This window comes from Manis javanica, chromosome 13 (assembly GCF_040802235.1).
Source record: "Manis javanica isolate MJ-LG chromosome 13, MJ_LKY, whole genome shotgun sequence".
In the NCBI taxonomy this organism is placed as follows: Eukaryota; Metazoa; Chordata; class Mammalia; order Pholidota; family Manidae; genus Manis; species Manis javanica.
Genome location: NC_133168.1, coordinates 44,011,912 through 44,030,704, shown reverse-complemented (window position 1 = coordinate 44,030,704; position 18,793 = coordinate 44,011,912). Strand labels below are relative to the sequence as shown.

Below are 18,793 nucleotides of genomic sequence, written 5' to 3'. Positions count from 1 at the left end.
TAGTGAACTACTTAATAGAAGCAAGCAAATTGAAAAAGAAAAAGAAGCATTCAAAATAACTGTTAAAAAGACCTTGGCAAAAATCTTAGCATTTTTAGGCTTCATGACATGCAAAATGAGGTTCTGCAATAAAAATGTGTATGTGCAAGTGAAAGAAACAATAAAGCACCTATCTCTGTCATAAGATGGAATGTAATTGACGTGACTCAAAATTAACAATAAAATGACATTGAATTTATAGTCTCTCATCCAAGCTTAGTCTAAGTGCTAATTAATTTACATTCACTTTTCTTTCTCAGTTAAAAATGTTATAACTTCAGGTTTCTCAACTCATGTAAGTATGCTCTTTTACCTACAAAGTGAGGGACAAAATACACTCAATCAGACCACAAAACTCTTTAGAAAAGGAGTTGTGTCATATCAGTAAATATGCAGATTTTAACATTTAAATTGGTATTTTAAATATTTAAAATATTTCTGCTTGAATGTATAAATGAATGTTTCTTTAATATGTGCTTTCCTGTTAGCTACATCATTACTACTTACAGTTCTTTCCTAATATGACTCTTTATACTTAACATACTTCCTAAATGGTCATGAATAGTCCTAACCCCATTATCTTCACTATTAATTATAATTGCCAGACCAGAAATCCTTGCTTTTAGGTTAGAATTAGCATGAAGGTGAGGTGAGTATGGTGCTCAATTTAAGGACAAACTTCTTTAAGGGGTGTTAACAAACTCAATCATCAACAGAAATGCTATTTTACTGCAATATGTTTAAAAATGTAGGATAAAATATCAAACTTTTAAGTAAAAATAGGCTGTGTATTTTGCACTACTGTGTAACACATACAACAGTCTTCCAACCAGCCAGAGGTTCCCAGGTTCTCAGACAGAATAGGTTTACAAGGTAGACAATGGTGTGCAAATACACTGGGCAATACAGAGCTTTCTATGTAATCATCATATTTTACTGTAAAACTTTTATTAGATTTTAACACTTGGCTCAAAATCTGGGAGAGTATTTTGATAACTATTTTAGGGGTACACATTTATGCTTTTGCTTCAGACCAATACAGCTTCTCTGTGCACTGAGGGACAACACAAATAAAAAGTATTCTTTTCTGCTGTCACCTGTGTCCCTTAGGGCGAAATTTCTCTCTCCCTCTTTGCCACTTTTCTTCACAATCCAGCTTCTTCTAAGTTATTTTTACTTATTTTCTCCTTTTCTTATCTCAAAATTACTCAACCCACTTTTCACTTTCATAACCCTTACTCCATGGCAAAACCACTGACTAATACCCTTAAATAATACTCATATTCCCAAATCCAGTGGTCACATTTCAGACTTCATTTTACTTCACTGCTCAGCATTGCTGCATGCTGAGGACTACTCTGTTCTTCCAGAAACAATCTTTCATGGCAGCTCCCATGACAGCATACCCCCTTGTTTTCCTTTTGTCTTTCTGGGTACTTCTTCTATGCCTTGCAGTGTCCTCCTTTCTACTTACCAAACTATATGGTATCTTTATAAACACCATAAAAATTCACAAGAAAATTTTGGTTTAAAAGAATACAGAAATGAGTAATACAGTTACTTACACATATGTTTTTGATCATGTCTTTGTCATACAGTTAGTTAATATGAAATTATGGATTAAAATGTTCCTAGAAGAAAAGGTGATTTGCTGCTAGATAATATTTTCAAGAAAATGTTATACAAGAGTGGTGACTAGCTCTCTCATGATACACAAAATTCTAAATACAGCTATTTATCATAATCCTGAATGTTACATTTTTTTCCCCTCTTGTTTCCATTACCAATTCTTTCATTTTGTTTATCTAGGATATCTGGGTTTGTTTGTTTGTTTTAAATAAATTTCCTTTGTTTCACTGCCCTGCTTATGCCCATTTCCATCTGAGTATTATGGTCGTCTTAGAAGCCACTTGAAATCCACTTATCCTTCAGAAAAAATTATGGTTTCAAGGTGTGCTATAAAGGTTAATTTCATCAGGTCTGAAATTAGTTGGCAATGGTTTTCTGGGTCAGGTAAACCAACTTGACCGCTGGTAAAGGGGAATGTATTGAATAACAGTGTTGCTTTGTACCATGGGTCTAAGGCAAAGTTACACTCCAGCCCCACTGGCCTTCTTACTTGTCCCTTAGACTCACCAAGTTCAAACCCTCCTCAAGCCTTGGCCTTTCCAAGGCCTTTCCAGAAGTCTACTGAAGTGGTTACACATACACCCAATCACTGTCTACACCACTGTCCTATTTTTTTAGATAGCACTTACTATATCTGAAATTAAATTATTTGTGTGTGTGTAATTTTCTGTATTCCACACGAGAAATGTAAGCTACTCATTGCCAAGTCTTAAAATCCACATAAATTTCCCTTTCTCCGCTTTCACTACTCAGTCCTAGGTATCTGCCTCGGCCAAGTAGTGGCTGCAGGAGCTCTGCCCAGGCTGAGCTCTGTGTAGTGGGAGGGCTGGGAGGTGAGAAGGGGAGCAGGGCTCAGCAATAGCCTTTCTAAGTACTCCAGCAGCAAAACCACACAAACAAAACACATAAAAAAAAAAAGAAAAGAAAAAGAAAGATAAGAAACAAGAGAAAAAAATATAAAAGGAGTGAAAAGAAGAATAAAGATTTTTAAGGAGAAAGATCCTCCCATCTGACTGAACTCGTGTTCCATATCCCTGCAGTTGTGGGCATTGTACACATACCTCAGTAGACCTGAAACTCCCCTAATCCACCAAGAGAGAGTGGGCAGCCCAGCTGGGGAGATTCCTTCCTCGCCCACAGCCACACCAGCGGGAATGAGTGGGAGCCCCATTGTCCTGAGACCAAGCAAACCAGGGTAAAGCTGTCATCCCTGTCACTGGAACCACAGCCCACAAAAGCAGACCAGGACCTTCATACTAAACATAGAGTGATGGCCTGCAACAATAAAAGATCTAACTGAGTCCCAGAGTTTCCTAATAGCAGACAAAATGCCCAGTATGCAACAAAACCCTTCTTACCAAGAACAAGGAAAATCACAACTTGAATTAGAAAAACAGTGTCACAAACACTGAAATGAATCAAATGCTGTAATTACTTGGTAAGGATTTTAATTATTTATTTATTTTTGGACTTCCCAAAGCCCCTTTTATTTATGTAAGTGAAAGTCTTACCTCTACCCGGGCAACAGCTGTTGCTCAGTGGGTTGAGATGGTGCGGCTGAGTAAGCAGGGGCATCCGCCTGGGGAAGAGCAGCTCCCTGACCTCTGAGCCCTGGGTGAGCTGCTCTGCCAACTGTCAGACATTAAGAAGCTTCTCTGCAGACACCCTGACCAGCAAACTATGTGATTTCAGCAATCTGTGCCACCATGCCCGGCTCCGCCCCCGTGCCCTTGGGCTGTGGCTCCTTTGCCCTCTCACCTTGGAAAACAGGTGACTTTATCCCAACTACAGCCTTTCTGTCACCCTACAGCAAGGGAAACGCACAATTTGAGGCAGTAACAGGGAACTTTACAAGGCTTAGGAGTGTAAGATACCAGGGTGGCCATGACAGCCTGGCCATGACAGCCCCAGAGAAGGGGCTATGCTTCATGGAGGCCTCCAGGAGGAACCTGCAAAGGGCAGGGACAAGGGTCATATTCATGTGGATGGTGCACACCTCCAGAAAGCCACAGTTCAGCATGGAGCTGAAGTATGGAGGAAGGATGCCCCTGACACAGGACAGTGGAGTGGGGAGGGGCGTCCTCAGCGCAGCCCAGCCCAGCCCCATAAGCAGCCAGTCTGCCTCAGGAGAATGCAGCCTAGCACTCACAGGACCAGGGGAGCCTCTTCTCTTTGCCAACCAGGGCCATGTTCCCACCAGGGGCCATGCCAGATTCTGAGCAACCCCAGGCAAAGCCTCAGAGTCCAGCTGGGGTTGACAAGGTCAGGAGGGGCAGGTCCAGATCCAGGGGCTCTGTGGCCTGGGTCGAGCTATGCTCCCCATGGGCCAGCTGCTCCAGCTCTTCCCGAGCTGGGCTATAAAGAAAATGAAAGTTCTATGGCCAGCATTCTCACCTGACCCTGGTGGGCTTCCTCATTGCACACTTGTGGGCAATTTGTTATTACTGACTCTATATAAAGAGCTGAACCCAGTGTTCTGGGCTGCACGCTGCAGGAGAGCAGAGGCTGGGGCTGTGGCAGAGTCTAGGACAGACTGAGACAGCTGGGAGTGGGAGGGGGAGCAGAGAGGCCCAGAGGCAAAGACCTGCTTGCTGCATGCAGACTTGCTCTGAGGCAGATGGAATTCTAGTGCTTGACCTGCCACCCTGGGAATAAAGTTGGGTATAAACCCTTTCACCTTAAGAATGTTCCATTGTCATTTTTCAGTCTCATGAATCAATAGTGAACTTGCCAGGGGCTGAAACCCAGGGGCAAGACATGGGCCTAAAGTTCCTTCACCACCTCTGCACTCTGGCTGTGGGCTCCAGCGTCTTCTGCAGGACCTCTGACTTGTATGGGGCCACCCAGTGGTACAGGTGGATGAGGAGACGCTGCATGTTCTTCCTTGGGAAGGCACTGAGTACAAGACCAACTTCTTCTACCTGCCGCAGAAATCCTTCAAAGCAAACTTGATGGCCAACAGCACATTAAGTGCCCTGTGAGCAGGTGGAGGAAGCAGTCGCCAAATGCCAGGTCACTGAAGGCCTCCATAAGCCCTGGAGCGGACCGAGAAGCGCATTCCTGTTCCTCTGCTTGGTGATGTGCAGCGGGTAGCATAGCTCCATCTTGCAGGCCAGGCGCTGCTACTGCAGGAACTTGGTGAACACTCTGGAGGCATGTTTGCGTCCGTGACTGGGTGGGGCTTTCCTTTCTGCCAGCAGGCTCTGATCCACGTTGAAGGTGTACGCGTCCACCAGGAAGGACCCTAGCATGGACAGGAACCTGGTGATGAGCTCCACCTCCTTCTCCAGCTCTTGAGAACCTGGCCATGGATATGTCCCACGTCTCCTGGCCAAGCACCAACAGCCCGAGGAAGTGCTGTCCTTGGGCAGTGTCTCTTGGCCGACTAGCTCCTTGCAGGTGCCTGACTCCTTCACGCCATCGAGAAAGCTGCACAGCTCCTGGACCCTCTTGCTATTCACAAAAAGCTCATGGATACAATCATCCAGGTAGCAGGTAAACTTGTGGCAGGGATCCACGATGCAGATTTTGCAAATGAGGTCACGCAGGCAATGAATAACTGGGTAGTGAAGGTTCTGTGTGCGTGGGACCCTCAGGTGCAGAACCACCGCCCCCTGTGGTGCTGCTTCCGGTTCTTCCCCATCTTCTGCATCAGCTTATGCACCACCTCGCCTGGGCGCCTCCTCTCACCAGAGAACTAATGAAGTTGCGCAGGACAGAGAGCTCCGTGTTGAAGATCTCACTCTCCTCCAGAATATACTGCTTCCACGGCGTGCAGACCTGGTTGCAGAAGAATGCCTGGTTTTTCTGCCAGATCTTTCACTTCGCCTCCACAACACAGGCTGCTACAGACCTTGTCAGCCTTCACCAGCTTCAGCTTCTTCCAGGAACCTTACGCAAGTGTTTCAGGACACACGTCACCACCGGCTGCAGAGACCGGTTCTTCCCCAGAGAAAAGCTCTTCTCCAGAAGTCTTCCAGCTGCTTAGATCTTTCCTCAGCCTTCCCCTCAGGCAGTAGCTGACTCGCGCTCCATCTGCTTATCCCGCAGCCAATCGAGGTGATTTGTGTGGGTCGAAGGAGAGCACGGCAAAGAGGGCACAGCACGCCACTCTCTGGAACGACCTCGTGGCCTTGAGGGGCTCCGTGCAGTTGGTCAGCATCTCCTCAGGTCCTCACCTTGGCCACGCCCAAGCTCTGCAGCCCTGCCAACCCCACCAAGACCCTGACCCATGTAGACTCCGCTGTGGAGGCCACTGCACCTCCCCCAGTGCCCGCAGCTGGAGCCCTGCTCCCAGGCACCGTCCAATTGGGCCAGGTTCTGCCCACAGAGCTGCTCCACCTGGCTGGGCAAAGTATTTAAAGTGACCATCATGAACATGCTTCAAACACCAATTATAAATATTATATGAAGCAAGTGAAAAAATAGAAAATATTGGCAAAGAAACAGTGAATAGAGATAGATCAACAGAGAAGATGAGAGAACCCAGAAATACACCTGCATAAGTATGCACAGTGGATTCTTCTCAAAGATGCAATAGTAATTCAGTGGAGGAAGGATAGCCATTTCAACAAATGGTGTTGGAGCGATGGAACATCCTGAAGAAATAACAACAAAAATACTTGACCTAGACTTCACTTCTTATTCAAAAGTTGATTCAAAGTTGATCATGGATGAAAATGTAAGACATAAATTGTAAAACTTTTGGAAGAAAAAGGAGAAAATAGTCTGGATCTAGCACTGGCAAAGAGTTCTTAGAATTGACACCAAATACAAGATTTATAAAATAAAAATATTTTATATTTTTATCAAATTTCATCAAAATTAAAACTTTGTTCTTTGTAAGGCCAGATGAAGAGGGTGAAAAGATAGGCTACAGGATGGGAGAAGATATTTCCAAAATACATAGGACTAGTATCTAGAATATTAAAAAATTCTTAAAACTCAACATTTAAAAAAAATGTAATTAGAAAATGAGCAAAGGACATGAACAAATATTTAACCAAAAAAATATATACAACTGACAAATGATATAGAATGAATATTTGTGTCCCCCAAAATTCATATGTTGAAACTTATTCCCCCTATGTTTGGAGGTGGTACTATTTGGAGGTGGTACTTTTCAGAGGTATTCAGGTAGAGGGCATAGCCCTCATAAGTGGAATTAGTGATTTCATAAAAGAGAACCCAGACAGTTCCCTAGCCCCTTCCTCTGAATGAGAACCGGCTGTGAAGGCTGGCTATAAACAGGAAGTGGATCTGACCAAACACTGGCCTGCCAGCACCTTGGTCTTGGAATTCCCAGCTTCAGAGAAGTAAGAAATGTTCATTGTTTAAGCCACCCAGTCTATGGTATTTTTGTTAAAGCATCATGTTAATTAAGACAACAAATAGGCATACAAAAAGATATTTGCTTCCATTAGCCATCAGGGAGATATAAATTAAAGCCACAATAAGATATCACTAGACATGACTAAAATTAAAGAAATAGCAACAGCAATGAAATAGCAACAGCAATGAATGCTGGTCAGGCTACCAAAAAACTGGATCACTCATATGTTGTTGATGGGAATATAAATGGTACAACCACTCTGAAAAATAGTTTGGTAGCATCATAAAAAACTAAACATGTTGCAGTTATCTTATGACACAATAACTATACTCTTAAAACATTTATTCCATATAAATGAAAACTTACATTTATAAAAGTACCATATGAAAATGTTCATAGCAGCTTTATTCATAACTAAAAAACTGGAAACAGGTGACATATTCTTAAATGGGTAATGGCTAAACATACTGTGGTATACTCATACTACTCAGTCATAGAATGAAGTCTTGATAGACATGCAACTTGGACTAACTCTAGGGAATTATGCTGAGCAGAAAAATACAGTCACAAAAGGTTGCATACTGTATGATTCCATAAATATCTGATATTTATTAACATTTTTGCAATGACAACATTGAACAGATTACTGGTTACCAGGGTTTAAGGATGGTTGTAAAAGGATAACATGAGGGATCCTTTTGATGGAGCTATTCTTATGTTAACTTTGGTGGTAGGTGCATGAATTTGCACCTCATAAAATTGTTTAGAACTGAATATGCACAAAGACAAATTAGTGCAAGTAAACTGTGGGAAACTTAAATAAAGATTGGTATGTTTTTATGAAAATCAATATCTTGGTTGTGATATTGTGTGTTTTACAAGATGTTGCCACTGAGAGAAAGGGTACACTGATAAAAGGTACACAGGGTGTCTGTTTAATTTCTTTTTTTTTTAGCTCTCCATCTATTTATTTAATTCTTTGAAATTGGTAATGCGTATTATTCAAAAATTTTAATACATAAATTGCTTTTGTAAACATGAAGAATCATTGTAGCATTTTGTTCTTATAATAAGTGTCTATTATCCTTCATTGACTAATAGAAGTTCAATTTATGAAGCTCAGGCATGATTATCAAGAATGGTTACTTATATGTGAAAGAAGATGTTTGTCATTAAGAAGAATTTTGATTTAGTGGCCTTTCTTATCTTTTTTTAAAAATTTTTTATTAAGGTATGATTGACATATGCTTTTATGAAGGTTTCACATGAAAAAACAATGTGGTTACTGCATTTACCCATATTACCAAGTCCAAACCCATACCCAAATGCAGTCACTGTCCATCAGTGCAGCAAGTTGCCAGAGATCCACTATGTCCCTTCTCTGTGATACACTGTTCTCCCTGTGATCCCCCACATCATGTGTACTAAACATAATACACCTCAGTCCCCTTCTCCCTCCGTCCCCACCCACCTTCCCACATCCCTCCCCTTTGGTAACCACTAGTTCATTCTAGGAGTCTGTGAGTCTGCTGCCATCTTGTTCCTTCAGTTTTGCTTCATTGTTATACCCCACAAATGAGGGAAATAATTTGGCATTTGTCTTTCTCTGCCTGGCTTATTTCACTGAGCATAATGTCCTCCATCTCCATCCTTGTTGTTGCAAATGGTAGGATTTGTTTCTTTCTTATGGCCGAATAGTATTCCATTGTATATATGTACCACATCTTCTTTATCCATTCATCTACAGATGGATACTTACGTTGCTTCCATTTCTTGGCTATTGTAAATAGTGCTGTGATAAATATAGGGGTGCATATGTCTTTTTGAATCTGAAAAGTTGTATTCTTTGGGTAAATTGCAAGGATTGCTGGGTCAAATGGTATTTCTATTTTTATTTTTTTGAGGAACCTCCATATTGCTTTCAACAATGGTTGAACTAGCTTACATTCCCACCAGCAGTGTAGGAGAGATCCCCTTTCTGAACATCCTCACCAGCATTTGTTGTTCTTCATCTTTTCGATGTTGGCCATCCTTACTGGTGTGAGGTGATATCTCATTGTGGTTTTCATTTGCATTTCCCTGATGATTAGTGATGTGGAGTATCTTTTCATGTGTCTGTTGGCCATCTGAATTTCTTCTTTGGAGAACTGTCTCTTCATATCCTCTGCCCATTTGTTAATTGGGTTATTTGCTTTTTGAGTGTTGAGGTGTGTAAGTTCTTTATATATTTTGGATGTTAACCCCGTGTTGGATATGTCATTTACAAATATATTCTCCCATACTGTAGGATGCCTTTTTGTTTTGTTGATGATGTCCTTTGTCATACAAAAACTGTTTAGTTTGATGTTGTCCCATTAGTTCATTTTTGCTTTTGTTTCTCTTTCTCGAGGAGATGGGTTCAGGAAGAAGTTGCTCATGCTTATATTCAGGAGATGTTTGCCTATGTTGTCTTCTAAGAGTTTGATGGTTTCATGACTTGCATTCAAGTCTTTAATCCATTTTGAGTTTACTTTTGTGTATGGGGTTAAACAATAATCCAGTTTCATTCTCTTGCATGTAGCTGTCCAGTTTTGCCAACACCAGGTGTTGAAGAGGCTGTCAATTCCCCATTGTATGTCCATAGCTCCTTTGTCATATATTAATTGACCATATATGGTTGGGTTTATATCTGGGCTCTCTAGTCTGTTCCATTGGTCTGTGGGTCTGTTCTTGTGCCAGTACAAAATTGTCTTGATTACTGTGGCTTTGTAGTAGAGCTTCAAGTTGGGGAGCGTAATTCTCCCTGCTTTATTCTTCCATCTCAAGATTGCTTTAGCTATTCGAGGTCTTTTGTGGTTCCATATGAATTTTAGAATGATTTTCTCTAGTTCATTAAAGAATGCTGTTGGTATTTTGATAGGAATTGCATTGAATCTATGGATTGCTTTACACAGGATGGCCATTTTGACAATATTAACTCTTCCTATCCATGAGCACGGATGTGTTTCCATTTATTGGTATCTTCTTTAATTTCTCTCATGAGTGTCTTGTAGTTTTCAGAGTATAGGTCTTTCACTTCCTTGGTTAGGTTTATTCCTAGGTATTTTATTCTTTTTGACACAATTGTGAATGGAATTGTTTTCCTGATTTCTCTTTCTGCTAGTTCATTGTTAGTGTATAGGAATGCCACAGATTTCTGTGTATTAATTTTGTACCCTGCAACTTGGCTGAATTCACATATTAGATCGTGTAGTTTTGGAGTGGATTCTTTACGGTTTTTTATGTACAATATCATGTCATCTGCAAACAGGGATAGTTTAACTTCTGCCATGCCAATCTGGATGCCTTTTATTTGTTTGTGTTGCCTGATTGCCATGGCTAGGATCTCCAGTACTATGTTGAATAGAAGTGGGGAAAGTGGGCATCCTTGTCTTGTTCCCAATCTTAAAGAAAAAACTTTCAGCTTCTTGCTGTTAAGTAAAATGTTGGCTGTGGGTTTGTCATATATGGCCTTTATTATGTTGAAGTACTTGCCCTCTATACCCATTTTGTTGGCAGTTTTTATCATGAATGAATGTTGAATTTTGTCAAATGCTTTTTCAGCATCTATGGAGATGATCATGTGGTTTTTGTCCTTCTTTTTGTTGATTTGGTGGATGATGTTGATGGATTTTTGAATGTTGTACCATCCTTGCATCCCTGGAATAAATCCTCCTTAATCATGATGGATGATCTTTTTGATTTATTTTTGAATTTGGTTTGCTAATATTTTGTTGAGTATTTTTGCATCTATGTTCAACAGGGATATTGGTCTGTAATTTTCTATTTTTGTGGTGTCTCTGTCTGGTTTTGGTATTAGAGTGATGCTGGCCTCATAGAATGAGTTTGGAAGTATTCCCTCCTCTTCTATTTTTTGGAAAACTTTAAGGAGAATGGGTATTAGGTCTTCACTAAATGTTTTATAAAATTCATTGGTGAAGCCATCTGGTCCTTCAGTTTTGTTCTTAGGTAGGTTTTTGATTACCAGTTCAATTTTGTTGCTTGTAATTGGTCTGTTCAGATTTTCTGTTTCTTCCTTGGTCAGCCTTGGAAGGTTCTATTTTTCTAGAAAGTTGTCCATTTCTTCTAGGTTATCCAGTTTGTTAGCATATGATTTTTCATAGTATTCTCTAATAATTCTTTGTATTTCTAGACTCTCTTTTTTTCTTGATAATTCTGCCTAGGGGTTTGTCTATTTTGCTTATTTTCACGAAGAACCAGCTCTTGCTTTCATTGATTCTTTCTCTTGTTTGCTTCTTCTCAATTTTATTTATTTCTGCTCTAATCTTTATTACGTCCCTCTGTCTACTGACTTTGGGCCTCATTTGTTGTTCTTTTTCTAGTTTCATTAACTGTGAGTTTAGACTGCTTATATGGGATTGTTCTTCTTATCCTGAGGTTGGCCTGTATTGTAATATACTTTCCTCTTAACACAGCCTTGGCTGTGTCTCACAGATTTTGCGGTGTTGAATTATTGTTGTCATTTGTCTCCATATATTGCTTGATCTCTGTTTTTATTTGGTCATTGATCCATTGGTTATTTAGGAGCATGATGTGAAGCCTCCATGCGTTTGTGGGATTTTTCATTTTCTTTGCATAATTTATTTCTAGTTTCATACCTTTGTGATCTGAGGAACTGGTTGGTACAATTTCAATCTTTTTGAATTTAGTGAGGTTCTTTTTGTGGCCTAGTATATGATCTGTTCTTGAAAATGTTCCATGTGCACTTGAGAACAATGTGTATTCTACTGCTTTTGGGTATAGAGTTCTGTGGATGTCTGTTAGGTCCATCTGTTCTATTGTGTTGTTCAGTGCCTCTGTGTCCTTACTTATCTTCTGTCTGGTTGATCTGTCTTTCAGAGTGAGTGGAATGTTGAAGTCTCCTAGAATGAATGCATTGCATTCCATTTCCCCTTGTAATTCTGTTAGTTGTTTCACATATGTGGGTGCTCCTATGTTGGGAGCATAGATATTTATAATGGTTATATCTTCTTATCTTCTTGTTGTATTGACCCCTTTATCATTATGTAGTGTCCTTCTTTGTCTCTTGTTACTTTCTTTGTTTTGAAGTCTATTTTGTCTGATACTAGTACTGCAGCTCCTGCTTTTTTCTCTCTGTTAGTTGCATGAAATATCTTTTTCCATCCCTTCACTTTTAGTCTGTGTATGTCTTTGGGTTTAAAGTGAGTCTCTTGTAGGCAGCATATAGATGGGTCTAGTTTTTTTTAACCATTCAGTGACTCTATGTCTTTTGATTGGTGCATTCAGTCCATTTACATTTAGGGTGATTATTGGTAGGTATGTACTTGTTGCCATTGCAGGCTTTAGATTCATGGTTAACAAAGGTTCAAGGTTAATTTCCTTACTATCTAAGAGTCTAAGTTAACACACTTAATATGCTGTTACAAACACAATCAAAATGTTCTTTTCTTTTTCTCCTCCTTTTTCATCCTCCTCCATTCTTTATATATTAGGTATCATGTTCTGTATTCTTTGTTTATCCCTTGAAAGACTGTGGGGATAGTTAATTTAATTTTGCATTTGCTTAGTAATTAGCTGCTCTACTTTCTTTACTGTGGTTTTGTTTCCTCTGGTGACAGCTATTCAACCTTAGGAACACTTCCATCTATAGCAGTCCCTCCAAAATAGACTGTAAGATGGTTTGTGGAAGGTAAATTCTCTCAGCTTTTGCCTATCTGAAAATTGTTTAATCCCTCCTTCAAGTTTAAATTATAATCTTGCCAGATAAAGTAATCTTGGTTCCAGGCCCTTCTGCTTCATTGCATTAAACACATCATGCTACTCCCTTCTGGCCTTTAAGGTTTCTGCTGAGAAGTCTGATGTTAGCCTGATGGGCTTTCCTTTGTATGTGATCTTATTTCTCTCTCTGGCTGCTTTTAATAGTCTGTCCTTATTCTTGATCTTTGCCAATTTTATTACTATATGTCTTGGTGTTGTCTTCCTTGGGTTCCTCGTGTTGGGAGATCTGTGGATCTCTATAGCCTGGGAGACTATCTCTTTCTACAGATTGGGGAAGTTTTCAGCAGCTACCTCCTCAAAATCACTTTCTATCCCTTTCTCTCTCTCTTCTTCCTCTGGTACTCCTATAAGGCGAATATTGTTCCATTTGGATTGGTCACACAGTTCTCTCAATATTCTTTCATTCTTAGAGATCCCTTTTTCTTTTTGTGCCTCAGTGTCTTTGTATTCCTCTTCTCTAGTTTCTATTTCATTTACCGTCTCATCCACCATATCCAACCTGCTTTTAATACCATCCATCGTGCTCTTCAATGATTGGATCTCCAACCTGAATTCATTCTTGAGTTCTTGGATATCTTTCTTTACTTCCATTAGCATGTTGATGATTTTTATTTTGAACTCCTTTTCAGGAAGAGTTGTAAGGTCCTTGTCATTTAAATCTTTCTCCAGAGTTATATTAATTTTACTCTGGACCAGGTTCCATTGGCATTTCATATTTGTATATGGCGCCCTCTAGTGTCCAGAAGCTCTACTCTGGAGCTGCTCAATGCCAGGGGTCACAGGGGAGTGGTATTGTTGCCTGGGGAGAGGAAAGAGCTGTTCCCCGCCTCCCGGCTGCTGTGCCTGTCTCCACTGCCTGAACCAGTGGGCCGAGCACACAGGAATAAGCTTTTGTCCCAGAGCAGCCAGATATGGATCCCTGCTTTCCACAAGCAGCTGGCATCTCAGTCTCTCCAGGATTCTGCCTGTATTAGCTTTCCAACCCCCTAATCACATGAGTATCATGAAAGCACCATGAAATGTAGGTTTGTGCTCCCAGAGCAGATCTCTGGAGTTAGGTATTCAGCAGTCCCAGGCCTTCCACTCCTTCCCCATTCTGTTTCTCTTCCTCCTGCAGGGCCACAGCTTTGGTACATTACCCTGTTCGGTGAGGTCTGCTCTTTTCTCCATGTGTGTGCAGTCTGGCGCCATCCTCTTTCCTGTTGCTCTTCCAGGATTAGTTGCACCAACTATATTTTGTAATTGTATATGGTTTTAAGAGGAAGCCTCTGTCTCTCCTCTCACGCCGCCATCTTTAATCCTCTCCCGTAAAGGCCTGGCTTGTTTTATTTCTTAACAACTGCATGTGACTCTACAATTATCTCAATTAAAATCTAAATTAAAATAATAAAGAAAAATGGAATGTTTCCTGTGAAGGAATACTTGGATGCCTTCACAGTTTAATGTGCAAGAAAGGCTCTAAAATAAGTGCATTTTACATTTTATGTTAAAATATAAATAATGATAAAGACAACTGAAGAGCAATAGGACTATTTCCCATTCCTATCTTCTTTCTATCCCTCAGTCCAGAGGTGCATGACAAGGTTTTCTTCTGGTCTTCCATCTTCCTGAATGATCCCTTTTTTTCAGGCTCTTGAGTGTAATCTTTTTTCTCTTCCTCTACATTCAGGTGATCTCTAAGCCTCCATCCTCAGATTCTTCTCATCTCGATTTATTCTCTCAGATGTCTCCCATGGCTTTAAACATCACTGATGCCCTAATGTACATCTCCAGAATGAACATTTCCCAGAACCCCAGAGTTTTACATCTAGCTAGCTTCCTGACAGGGCTATTAGGACATGTAAACACCATTTCTTGATGGCCAGCCTCTACCCCCAAACCTGCTCCTTTCAACTGCTCTCATCTCAGGGAATTGCATCATTAATCTCAGTTCTAAAATATCATCTTTGACTTATGCTTCCTTCTCTTACTTTCCTCCTTTATTTCTCTCACTTTACATTTGAGCAGCAAATCCTGTTGGCTCAACCTTCAAAATGTATTCTACACCTGACTGATTTTCATTGCATACCCTACTACCACCCTAGTCTAAATCATTTTCAGCCATCCCTGGTCTAGCCATGAAATTGTCTCTGAACTGAGCCTTTATTTTTTGCTCCCCTAGAGTTTGTTTCCCTCTGATGCCTAACTAATCCTGACTTTAAAATGTAAGTCAGGCTAGTTACTCTACCTGCTCAAAACCCTCCAATGACACCCATCACACCTAGAATAAAACAATATTCCACAGTGTGGCCTATACAGCTGTTTATATGTTTACCAATCTTGGATGCATATGTTATCATCTGAGGAGCTGATACTCAGGTAAGGTGACCAACCATTTTGATTTGCCAGGGGCTGTTGAGTTTTAACACTGGAAGTTCCAAGTGATAAGAAATCCCCATTCTAGCAAACTGGGACTGTTGTTTACTCCCAATGAATTGAATTAGAATCTCAGTGTACAACACAAGTGAGACTGTGTGTTTGTGTGTGTAAATATATATGTGTGTGTGTGTGTGTGTGTGTGTGTGTGTGTGTGTATTTTTTAGGTCACAAGGTGATTATAATGTGCTGTCAAACTTCTAAACCATTATTTTAAAACAATAGCATGCAAACTATAGCTCAAGGGTACAAATACTGTCTGCCTCCCAGTTTTGTAAATAAATTTTTATTGGAATATATCCACACTCATTTGTTTATTCATGGTCTATGGCTACTTTCCAGGTACAAAGACAAAACTGAATAGTTTCCCATAGAGCTAATGTATTTACCATTTGTTTCTTTACAGGAAAACTTTAGTGACCCTTACTTTAAACTTGTTATTGGCTACTTCCCTAACTTCTGTGCTCAAAAAGTTTTTCAGTAGAAAGACCTCCTTTGATCACTATAAGTAAAATAAATTAAATATTTCTGAATACTGATCTTTTTTTATTACCACCTGAAGTTAAATCATATTTTTATTAGATTTGCTTTTGTATATCTCCTCCACTAAAATGTAAACTCCACGAAGGCACTTTATGTTTTGTTTACTGTTGTATTTCTAGTTTCTGGAACGAAAATCACTTATTAGATAATTATTGAACAAATGAATGAATGTGTTTATTCATATACTTTTCTTCCTGCATATCAATGGCTTCCTTTACCTGGACTGTTTGGTGAACATTTTCCTTCCTTGAATAATCTGAGGCAGTGTATATCATCAGCAACCTTTCTCTGATTCATATTTCTGTCTTAGTCCCTCCACTCCTGCTCCATATCATATGTACATTTTCTATGCACATATTCACATATGTACCTATTCACGTTTTCTCTCCAAGATCTAGGCATTTCATCTTGGGTGATCAATGAACTTTTCATATGTACATTGTGTAGGCTTTAGTATATTGTATTCTTATTTTTCTTGACATGGTTGTATTCCATCTATTCCAGTAACTGGCACAGTTTTGCCATTAGTAAAGAGTGTGACTGATTAATTAATTAATTGGTTAAAGCCATGGTATGACCACATCAGAGAAAGGACCCCAAGTTTTCTAAACTCTGACATTTTTCATTATAATCAAGGTCGTACAAAATTTTTTTATTGTTATGTCCATCTTGACAACAGGCCTATTTCCTCTCCTCATCCTTTAATTTCAATTTTTTTTCTGTTATAATATTTGATTCAATGATATTATTTTTAAAGGAATCAGACTTGTACACTTTAAGAATATTAACTCTAATCTACTTTGATTTCTATCTTTATCATTATTGCCTGTCTAAGCTTGATGAACTAGCCATCTTGCTGAGCTTCAATTTCTTCTTCAATAAAACAATGCTCATCTCATAAGGTTTCTGTAAGGATCAAAAGTGATTATCTCTAGCACATAATATCCCTTCAATAAATGTCATCTATTGTTGTTATTGGTTGTGATTAACTCATAACTTGATATGTCAGAATAAGAGAGAATTCTACACAGAGGTTAGTGCTTAGATTTTTCTCTCTGCCAATGGCATTAAAAGAAAAGGATAAGACCTAAGATGTAAACCAAACTTGTTTTACACAACAAATAAAAATTAAGCAAGCATTTTAATGTTTTCTGAATCTAGTGTTCTTTTTCTTTTTATAAAATATTTAATTACAATACAATTTGTTCTCATAGATTTTGCTGTTATATGCATCATGGCACTGATCTTCCTAGCTTATTGTTATTGCTACCTTTTTGGCTTATAAATCTCTTGTCTCATAAAATTATCCGTTTCTAAACAGTGCTTTCTTTCTCAGTAGTGCGACTCTGTCATTATTGAGGTAGGATTCAAAATGTAAAATCAGCCCATTATTAACCTTACTGCTTATGGAAAATTATTTATTGGTATCCAATGGTTAAATAAATATTGGATTCTATCCACTATATATTAGAAAAGAATATACTTTATACCTTCCCCTCCATCTCCACAAATAGTCTTGACAAATTTTTATGATTCTTCTGAAAAAATAAAATGCCCAATCTTTTTGGTGGTCATCATCCTTAGGATTAGAAAAGTCTCTGCTTGTGCCTTGAGCTCTGTGCATAGCTATCACCTAAAGTAACTCTAGTAAACAGGTAAGATCCTGTTTCAGGACCATCATTGGAGTTTATGGAGCCTATGAAGAGACTAGGTTGCTAAGAACATCTGAACATCTGAAAAATCCATACAGAATATCAGCACATATATAAGCATTTTAACTAACATCTGACCTATCACCCTGTCTAGCTCATTTTAAAATTAATTGCCATTCTGTTTTTCTGCTTCATTTGTTCTCTGTAAGATAGCCTTTTATCTAATTTTATTTATTTTAATTTAATGTCACCACCCCCTCATTAAGAATGTAAGTACAAGGGTAGGAATTTTTTCATTTTGTTCACTGCCGTTTTCTGAAGACCTAGAACAGTGCCCCATACATAGTAGGTATTTAATATATTTTTGTGTACTGAATAAATGAATTTGGTATCACCCTACTTTAAATGTAAACATAAATAATATTTTATCTGTAACAACTAAATATATAATTAACTTTAGATACAATAACTAGATGTTAATTTGCTCCTATAAAAAAAAATTTGTTATCTTTCCTCCTCCTGCCAATTGGCCATCTACAACACTTTGCCAGTAGATATTCAAAAGGCAAATGTATATATCTTGAACTTGTTAATATAATGAAATCCATATGAATAGTAAGATAAGCAATAATTGACAAAATTCCTTAAGACTGAATATAAAAATACATATAATTTGAAATTTTGCAGTATTAGGAGATGTACTTCAGAATCCAAATATCTATCATCTGGGAATATTGTACTGTTAGTCCAATGTATTTCTTTTTTCTTATTACTGATCTTGAAGAAAATGGCAGCTTTAAAAAAAGTACTTCCGAAATTAGCAAAAAAAAAAAAACAGAAAAAATACATTTCAACACTTTTGGAACCAAAAAGTGCTCGTTAGTCATTATTTCATAGCCAAGAAGAACCTAAGTTGAAAATAATTCAAAGAAAGAAATGACAGATAATGCTGACTCTCAAGAGAGTTTTTAAGAAAAACAGCAAAAGTCTTCCTGTTTGTGTGGCATTATATCAATATTTAGTATAATTTAGTGTGACACAAATACAGATCTTTATATTTTCCTTTTTCTGAAAAGCCTTTATATCATTTAAATATCATGTTGAATTAGATCATACAAGTCTCTAAATTAGCTAAGTGGTTCTACAATGGTGCCACTGCATCTAGGCTGAAATGCAAGTGCTAACTCAACACGATTTCTGAATAGTTAGTTGCCAGATGAAGCGTCACAATTCTGGATTTTAAAATGAAACCATGTTCGTAACAAAAATCGTCTCAGAATTACATGTCTGTTACAATAACTATTTAAGGGAAAATACTTTGACATTGAAAGAGAACAAATAATTTATTCATGAAAAGTTAATTATTGGATATTTTTGGTTATGTAACACTATGCTACCTGCTATG

At 38.7% G+C, this 18,793-nt stretch overlaps 1 pseudogene; it reads right to left on the bottom strand.

Annotated features, from left to right (window-relative positions):
• Positions 1-3,905: 3,905 nt before the first annotated feature.
• Positions 3,906-18,793, bottom strand: part of LOC108392057 (negative elongation factor B-like) — a 40,437-nt pseudogene continuing 25,549 nt past the window's right edge.